The sequence below is a fragment of the Penaeus chinensis genome, chromosome 8 (assembly GCF_019202785.1).
Source record: "Penaeus chinensis breed Huanghai No. 1 chromosome 8, ASM1920278v2, whole genome shotgun sequence".
Taxonomy (NCBI): Eukaryota; Metazoa; Arthropoda; class Malacostraca; order Decapoda; family Penaeidae; genus Penaeus; species Penaeus chinensis.
Window position 1 is genome coordinate 32818014 of NC_061826.1, and position 10000 is coordinate 32828013.

Sequence of the window (10000 nt, forward strand, 5' to 3'; positions counted from 1 at the left end):
TTGCTAGAAAAAATGCACTAATGTATCTATATCACTAGGTTGTGTTAACTAGAAATAACTTTAATTATAGTTTGACAGACAGTTTGAGATACCATTTTGGTAATAGCTGTCAACTCAGCCACTGCCAGAATGTGAAGTAATTTACAACTAGTTAATTCTTTAAATGAGCTGGATGGCTAATTGTTCAAACAGGACTACATGGATAGATGCCGTGGCCTCCATAATGCACATGCCTACAAAGGTCAAAGTCAAAAGATGTCCCCAATTCATATTTAACAAGTTAAGAACTTAATCTAGGTCATAAATTTCTTTAAACATCAACTAGAAGTCTTCTCTATTTTTACCAGAGACCTATGACATACTGTGGCATTGTTTGAGTGCAAGAGCAATTATTCACAGGCCTTAGCAAGTGGCAGTAGACTTACTTCATGCAATATATTTTTCCAGACCTAATAGGACCACCTTGTGAGTTCTTTATGGTCATTTTCTCAGTCTCTGTGTTTCTACTTCAAAAAATACAAAACATATATAATGTGATTTTTAAATTATTTACAAACATTGTGATACCAGCTAGACAATATGGACCAAATTGAAGAAGTAGAAGAAGCCCACCTTTTACGGTTACTGGTCAGAGATAGGTGTGATCCATTCGTGCTGTTAAGCCACGGGTTTCCAAGAAGTACGTAAACCGAAATTCATCTGTTGTTGGCATGGCATTTTAAACTCAGTGTGCTAATTGTATCTATTTTCTGGCATAATCCCCAAAAATCATGTGAACATAGATGTGTGTGTGTGTGTGTGTGTGTGTGTGTGTGTGTGTGTGTGTGTGTGTACACATATATATATATATATATATTGTGTATGCAAGGGAAAAATAATCTTAAACAGGAGGCTCTTTATGTATGGATGGCGCATGCTACCAATCAAGAGAACATTTAAGTCAATATACGAAAGCTCTTGTACCTTTTGTTTACTCTTATTCTATTGTGTGAAATTGTTTACCATGAATTGTGAGATCTGGCTTAATCTTATGTGAATTTATATTACATCTGAACATTACATAGTGATCTAATAATGTAAAGACAAGAGGAATTATTGAGTCCTCTCTCTACGTTCCAAGAATCCTGGGACGCCATCTTTCCCTTTTGGCCAGCTGCAAATGTCAATTAGAAACATTTATTTTTTTACACCTTTATCTTAGGTAAGAGGGAGTGTCAAGTTATACATTTATATGTCAAGAATGCTATAAATAGCAAAGATTCTTTAGACATGTACAAAACTATATTATTATGTTGAAATAAGGCAAAAACCTACGTAGTAAGAACCACTTTATGAGGCTGTGTATGTCGCCTTTCGTAGAGTAAGCAGATTGTAAGTGACCGTTAATAGTATTTGATGTTAACAGTGGCTTATGCTGTAAGTTAATTTTATATGAATGAAAATACATAATGCATTTATTGATATCTTCAGTATGATTAATTATGTAAAGGTGTTAACAACGTGATACTAGATTTAAGATGATTTAGTAATAGAAACATATCCTTGCTTTTTCATTTCATAAAAAAAAGGCTGAAGTCATTTTATGAACATACTTATGCTAATAAGTTAGAACATTCCTACATAAAGTAGGAATGGGCAGCAAGGTCAGGGTCCCGATGAAGGTCAGGGACAGAAAGAAGCTCCAGTCGAGATTCCGAGCTACAGTCGCAGACCCACAGCGATGAAGGAGAACCATGTGGTTTGTACCTCCAGGATTTGTGCTGATACGTATGTTATACAACTGTGTATTGGTATTAATGTGTTCATTACTCCTCATAGTGCAGAAAGGTTAATGAACACAAGAAATTGTATGATAAATGTACCTCATACGAGTCCCTACAATGCTGTCAGAGGAGGCGGTATCGCCTCACAAAGGAGAGCACCAGAAACCTACTTCAGAGAGTCAGCGGAAGATTAGCCACAACAAGGGATGACCGAGGCAATATTGTACACAATGTATTTATAAATTATGCTAATTACACGAAGGAAACTGATTCATCACTTTAAGCAGAATATAAGATATGTATCAAATTTACATGAATGCATGTATATATATATATATATATATATATATATATATATATATATATATCAAGTGTGGTGCTAATATGCATTTTTTCTAATAGGTTGCAGCATTCCACCTTATATGCTAGCTCCCGACCTTTCTGGCAACAGAATCCTTCCAGCTAGATATTGCAGATTGTTTAGAAATATCTGTGGCATCAGTCTGCAGATATCTAGCACATGTTTCACAACCCCTAACAACATTGGCACCTGACTACATTAATTTTCCAACTCCCAAGAAATGCAACGCGATTTGCTGAAGTTTCAATCAAAAGCACTCTTCAGAGAGGACGAGGAGTTAGTGAATAGACTCCATTAAGGTAAGTTCGATATCTTTAGTATTTAGGTAAGGCGGGAGAAAGAATGACGAAATATTTCCTGCTCATAAATGATGCTTATGGGACTGAGTGAGGGCCTAGAAATTATATTCTGAGTGTTGGTGTTTAGGCTGACGGGTAGATTTTATGGCTGATCGCAGTTTTCTCCTTCGTCAGGGGATCACGTCTCCCCCGCCCCCGCCCACGCCCACGCCGGGGACAAAGAAGACCTTCCAAGTTTTCACCAACAAAAGGAGCCGGTCTGGAGGAGGAAGAGGATGATGATGGCAGGAGTAAAGAGACATTATGAAAACTCAGGGAAAACGATACTCTTGATGATGATGGTTGATGGTAAAGAGAAAACGAAGAAAGTAATTAAAAGAAAAGTGAGCAAGGAACGACAAAAATACATGAGCAAATTCAGAGAAAAAGAGGAAAGGAATATAATAGAGGGAAGGATGTAAAACTAGAAAATAGAATATAAGAAAAAGGAAACTGAAAGTAAGAAAGACAATAGTGTGTGCATATATATATATATATATATATATATATATATATATACATGTATATACATATATATACATATATATACATATTTACATATACATATATATATATATATATATATATATATATATATATATATATATGACTGCCGCGATAGTCCAGTGTTTAGCGCAGTGAACTCCGGCCCTTGTGGTCCCATAAAAAAAACCTGCGCTCTGACTGCTGGCTTGAGCCCGAGAAAACGACATATCGCCTTGAGAAGTCAAACGCAGGTGTCGTAGGGGAAGTCACCGCCGTGGCACAAGTGTTAACGCGCCAAACCGCGGTTGATTAGGAAGGGCATCCAATCAGGCAAGGGTGACACTGCCATATAACTTCTCATTAGTGAATTCAGAGAGGCCTATGTCCTGCAGTGGAATGGATGGCTGTATAAAAAAAAAAAAAAAAAAAAAAAAAAAATATATATATATATATATATATATATATATATATATATATATATATATATATATATATATATAATGTAAAAGCAGACAAGCAGTAGGCCGGACACAAAGAAAGGACGGAAGGCAGAGAAAGAGAGAGAGAGAGCGAGGAAGAGAGAGAGAGAGAAAGAGAAGGAGAAAGAAAGAGAGAGCGAGAAAGAAAGAAAAAGATAGAGAGAAATACAGAAAATAAAGAATGTAACATAAGTGAAAACAAAAGAAAGCTTTCTGTGTTACTTCAGTCTCGTTTTCGCATTTACCATCTGCAGCGGACGCAATCAGCAGAACAAATTCATCTCGTCGACCCCGCTCAGAATCCAACAGTCCCCCCCCCCCCACCCCTCCTTGCCCTGCACCCCTCCCCCCCTCCCCCTCCCCTCTCAAAAACGCGAGAAGGTAACGAGAGAGAGAGAGAGAGAGAGAGAGCGAGCGAGCGAGCGATCGAGAGAGAGAGAGAGAGAGAGAGAGAGAGAGAGAGAGAGAGAGAGAAAAGAAAGAAAAAAAAAATGCCATTTGTTTAAAATCCTCTGAATGCGAGGAGGATGGGAGAAGGTTTGGCTCTCTCACTACGCCCGTGACTACTGAGATTCGGCCAAGATTGAGGCTCCTTCCTTTAACCCTTTCGCCTTTTTCCGAGAGAGAAAGGAAGGGGACAGGGGGGGGGGAGGGGGCGGGGACCTGTAGAGACAAGTGTGTGGCGACGTTGGACGTGTGCGTGTGTGCGTGTGTGTATGTGTGTATGTGTGTGTGTGTGTGTGTGTGTGTGTGTGTGTGTATGTGTATGTGTATGTGTATGTGTATGCGTATGTGTATGTGTGTGTGTGTGTGTCCTCCGTCTACAAAAATTAATCTGTCTTTACCCAATCCCTTCAATATTTCTTCCTCGATCACCTCCCTTCTTCTCTTTCTAATGCCCTCCGTTTCCCTTCCCCCCTCTTTCGTCTCTTTTTCTCTCCTTCCCCTCTTTCTTCCAATCATTCTCTCTCGTCTCCCTTTCCTCTCTCCTCCCCCAGTCATTCCCTCCTACGGTCCCTTTCTTTCCCTTCTCCCCACCTCCTCGTTCCCTCTCATCCCCCTCCTCCTCCTCTCTCCTTCTCTCCTCATACTCTCAATCATTCCCTCTCATGCCTTTTCTTCCTTCTCTCTTCCCTCCTCTCTTTCTTCCTTTTCTCTTTCTCCCCCTTTTTCTTCGCATCAATCCCTTTTTCCCCGCCCTTTTCCCTCCTTTTTTCTTCTTTTTTCCCTCCTCCTTTTTCCCCTCATTCCCTTCTCCCCCCCCTCCTCCTCTCTCCTCTCTCTCCCTCTCCTCTCCTCCCCTTCTCTCCTTTTCCTTTTTTTCCTTTTTTCCCCTCCCCCTTTTTCCCTTCATTCCTCCTTCCCTTTCCTCTTTTTTTTTATCCTTCTCCTTCTCTCTTATCCTTTTTTTTTCTTCTCTCTCTTTTTTTTCCCCCCTCTTTTCCCCCCTTCCCTCCCCTCTCTCTTCTCTCTCTTCTCTCTCTCTTTTTTCTCCTCTCTCTTCTTTTCCTCTCTCTCCCCCCCCTTTCTCTCTCTCTTTCTCTCAGGGCAAAAGGCGCTTCAGCAGCTCGGACAGTCACAGCAGCCCGATCAGAAATAACAACAAAACCAGTGAATACAGTGATAACAGTGAAGAAAATAAAGCAGCAGATCAGATAAGCAACGGAAACAATGAATACAGTGCAGACAAAAGAGCCATTTATTGGATTGGCAGCATAACCATATAGTGCTGAACACGATCCCATGAGTTATTGAAAAAAAAAGCATTGCCGCCGTTGGTTTTATGGGATCAAATCAGGAAACTGTACAGCCCGGATGATATCGACAACGCCTACAACATTAATCTATACGGTATGTATATCAAACTCTCGAAGAACAAGAAACGCAACTAAAAACATTAAAAGGTTGAACAATTCCATAGTACATACCGTAATCGATCAGTGTTTAAAAAAGGATAATATAGTGTTTGCTAAAATGAAGACAGACACTGTCACTGATTGGTCTCCGCCACCAAAGACAAAACTTTTGTGAGAATCTTTGAATAACAAAAATATCATTTCTAAAAGTCAGAAATGAAATTTATGATAATATAGACAACAACTATATCAATCTATTTACTCTGTGTGATTTGTCGAGGTCCTTTGACAGTGTCAGCCATGAAATACTTCTCAACAAACTAATAAATCACGAAATGGATAACTTTGGCTCAGAAATCACCTGTCCCCGAGAACAGTATCATCTATCCATCCAGTTTTGTTAGGTGTCCCACAAAGCTCCATCCTAAGCCCAATCTTATTCATTATTTTCATTAATGACCTGTTGTCAGTTGTACGCCGATGACTCTGAATTTCCTCACGCTGCCTCTGTAAACAATCTAAGTGAATTGATAAGGGAAACCAAACAGACCCTAATAAAAGCAAAACAATACTTCACAGGCAGTCATCAGAACAGAGACAAAATACCCACATACAGTTACAGACTTCCAAGGCTGCTACATCAAACCCAACACAACAGTAAACATTCTAGGGGGATACATAGATACATGACATTTGAGACACACATTGAAAACACATACAGAAAAGTAATGGGTACTCTGATATACTTAAATCCCTTCAAAAATAAAATACCCCCAGAAACAAGAATTGCCGTTATACAAGTACTAGCACTTAGTATCATTAATTACTACCTAGACATCTGGGGCTCCGCAAACAAAAACAGACAAATACAAAGGACTCAGAGCTAGAGAGCTTCGCGGCAAGAGTAGCACTGGGAAATTTAAATAAATATGATCAAATCGCACCACATTTAAACAAACTAAAATGGCTAAAAGTACAACGGAAATACAATAATAATCTATAAAATCATACCAAGGAAATTACCCAACCTGGCTATTACCTATACAACCATAACAGGTGTCCACAACGCAATATAACTCTTTCTATTTATCAAAAGATCGAATAAAGAAACCGGGTAGAATTATGCAAATCCGAGGACTGGTGATTTGGAACCAACTAGCAGAAAATATTAGAAATACCTCCAAGCAAAAGACATTTAGAACAAAAGTGAAGGAACGTCTACCGAAATATCAATAACACCAGGCGCTTAAACATCAAGCCAAGCGCGAGATTTCAGTCACTTGTGATATTAATGTTCTGTCTTTGTGATATTAATGTTCTGAGCTTTGTATAATATCTGTTTATAAAATCTTATTATATAATGTAAAAATCATATATATAAAAAGGATACCCATTGTAATTATTCAATAAAGTTTTTTGAATTTGAATTTGAATTTGAACTCCCTTTTTCTGTCTGTCTGTTCGTCTCTCTCTCTCTCTCTCTCTCTCTCTCTCTCTCTCTCTCTCTCTCTCTCTCTCTCTCTCTCTCTCACTCTCTCTCTCTCTCTCTCTCTCTCTCTCTCTCTCTGTCTCTCTTTCTCTCCTCTCTCTCTCTCTCTCTCTCTCTCCTCTCTCTCTCTCTCTCTCTCTCTCTCTCTCTCTCTCTCTCTCCTCTCTCTCTCTCTCTCTCCTCTCTCTCTCTCTCCTCTCTCTCTCTCTCCTCTCTCTCTCTCTCTCTCTCTCTCTCTCTCTCTCCTCTCTCTCTCTCTCTCTCCTCTCTCTCTCTCTCTCCTCTCTCTCTCTCTCTCTCTCTCTCCTCTCTCTCTCTCTCTCTCCTCTCTCTCTCTCTCCTCTCTCTCTCTCTCCTCTCTCTCTCTCTCTCTCCTCTCTCTCTCCCTCTCTCTCTCTCTCTCCTCTCTCTCTCTCTCTCCTCTCTCTCTCTCTCCTCTCTCTCTCTCTCCTCTCTCTCTCTCTCTCTCTCTCTCTCTCTCTCCTCTCTCTCTCTCTCTCTCCTCTCTCTCTCTCTCACTCTCTCTCTCTCTCCTCTCTCTCTCTCTCCTCTCTCTCTCTCTCTCCTCTCTCTCTCTCTCTCTCCTCTCTCTCTCTCTCTCCTCTCTCTCTCTCTCCTCTCTCTCTCTCTCTCTCTCTCTCCTCTCTCTCTCTCTCTCTCCTCTCTCTCTCTCTCCTCTCTCTCTCTCTCCTCTCTCTCTCTCTCTCTCTCTCTCCTCTCTCTCTCTCTCCTCTCTCTCTCTCTCCTCTCTCTCTCTCTCTCTCTCCTCTCTCTCTCTCTCCTCTCTCTCTCTCTCCTCTCTCTCTCTCTCTCTCTCTCTCTCTCTCTCTCCTCTCTCTCTCTCTCTCTCTCCTCTCTCTCTCTCTCTCTCTCTCTCTCTCTCCTCTCTCTCTCTCTCCTCTCTCTCTCTCTCTCCTCTCTCTCTCTCTCTCCTCTCTCTCTCTCTCTCTCTCCTCTCTCTCTCTCTCTCTCCTCTCTCTCTCTCTCCTCTCTCTCTCTCTCTCTCTCTCTCTCTCCTCTCTCTCTCTCTCTCTCTCTCTCTCTCCTCTCTCTCTCTCTCTCTCTCTCTCTCTCCTCTCTCTCTCTCTCTCTCTCTCTCTCCTCTCTCTCTCTCTCTCTCTCTCTCTCTCTCTCTCTCTCTCTCCTCTCTCTCTCTCTCTCCTCTCTCTCTCTCTCCTCTCTCTCTCTCTCCTCTCTCTCTCTCTCCTCTCTCTCTCTCTCTCTCTCTCTCTCCTCTCTCTCTCTCTCTCCTCTCTCTCTCTCTCCTCTCTCTCTCTCTCTCCTCTCTCTCTCTCTCTCTCTCTCCTCTCTCTCTCTCTCTCTCCTCTCTCTCTCTCTCCTCTCTCTCTCTCTCTCCTCTCTCTCTCTCTCCTCTCTCTCTTTTCCCCCCTCTCCTCTCTCTCTCTCTCCTCTCTCTCTCTCTCTCTCTCTCTCCTCTCTCTCTCTCTCTCCTCTCTCTCTCTCTCCTCTCTCTCTCTCTCCTCTCTCTCTCTCTCTCTCTCCTCTCTCTCTCTCTCTCTCTCTCTCTCTCTCTCCTCTCTCTCTCTCTCTCCTCTCTCTCTCTCTCTCTCTCTCTCTCCTCTCTCTCTCTCTCTCCTCTCTCTCTCTCTCTCTCTCTCTCTCTCTCCTCTCTCTCTCTCTCTCTCTCTCTCTCTCTCTCTCTCTCTCTCCTCTCTCTCTCTCTCTCTCTCACTCTCTCTCTCTCTCTCTCTCCTCTCTCTCTCTCTCTCCTCTCTCTCTCTCTGTCTCTCTCCTTTCTCTCTCTCTCTCTCTCTCTCCTCTCTCTCTCTCTCCTCTCTCTCTCTCTCTCCTCTCTCTCTCTCTCTCCTCTCTCTCTCTCTCTCTCTCTCTCTCTCTCATCGGAATTTTCGATAATAAAGCATGGTGTTCAGGCTGAGTTTAATAAATGCCAGCCCTCGACCTATCCCAATCTTTTGTTAACCCTAAACCTTGTGGGGGAGAGAGCTATATCTAAAGAATAAACAAGTAAAACATCGAATTCTTCCATCATGGGATCCTGGATTATAAACAGGCGGGATGACTCTGGATACTGGAACTTCTAAAGCTATTGTTACTGTTATTAGCAGTAGTATTTTCAAGTCCACATCTCAACGGTTCCCATGATTGGTTAACCTAACTACCAGAGCCAGTGCCTTGACACGTGGCCTTCAGTTCACGTCCTTGGGATACTACAGCTGTACTACAAGAACGAGGACAGGGAAGGTACCTCGAGGACTCTGTGCTTACTTGTCTAGGCTTCATAAAATACCCAGAAGCCGAGGGGTATTTCTAATACGCCCCAAGTCCTCAGGTCTCTTCCTCGAGGTACAAGGATTAACTACACCAAGTACCAAATGGTTACCCCGAAGGTTGAGGGATTTTTGGGGGGATTTGTATATTCTTCAGCTATTATTATCGATCTATGTTTCCCTTTAGCTCCATACCCATGATCTACGGGTGAAAAATCAAGAATGGAATGTAAATATAAAAATATACATATAAACGTATTCAAGGCCATAAACAAAAAAGAAAGCAAAGCAAATGTCTTGCTTATCTACCAACATTACTCTGCATTTCAGTTGATATCTGATAAGCAACTGACTACATTATGGGGGAAAATATTATCACGGTTTCAAACAAAATTCCAGAAACTATTGAGACAGACGAAATGTGCTGCAACCATTTCTCACAATCATTCAATTCTTTTTCTTTATTTCCTTTTCTTCTAGTCTTTAACATTCCTCCTTAAATAAGTCATTTTGTGTCACAAATTTTCGGAATGTATACAAGCACAGGAGGATGAAATGGAAACTTCAGGACTGAGCAAATGTCCAAATTGATCTTGGAATGATTCGCTCTTGTTAATTATATCACAGACCGATGTCTATGGAATGTAAAAAAAAAGAAAAAAAAAGGAAGAAAAAAATACATAGTCAATCAGTGGCTACTGATATGAAAAGATAAATAAAATAAAATTATATATATATATGTATGTATGTATGTATGTATGTATATATTTATATATATATATATATATATATATATGTATCTCACAATAGTGTGTCGTTATTCGCACTGAGTTCTGGAAAAAAATGCAACAGAAATAGTGAATCAACAATATATAAATCTTAGCCTTTTATGCTATTTTTTCTTATCCATTTATATATTAATTTAATCATATTCTCACTGGGTTTCGATCGTTCGTCCGGGAGTTTCGTGTTTTATGAG

The 10000-nt window shown here is 40.8% G+C and overlaps 1 protein-coding gene across 1 annotated transcript in view; it reads right to left on the reverse strand.

Annotated features, from left to right (window-relative positions):
• Positions 1 to 9774: 9774 nt before the first annotated feature.
• The window catches only part of LOC125027864 (protein O-mannosyl-transferase TMTC2-like), a 72206-nt gene continuing 71980 nt past the window's right edge, over positions 9775 to 10000 (reverse strand). Inside the window, exon 14 of the mRNA XM_047616996.1 lies at positions 9775 to 10000. This exon is cut by the window's right edge and continues 1410 nt beyond it. The gene's annotated coding sequence lies outside the window, so the exon portion shown is untranslated.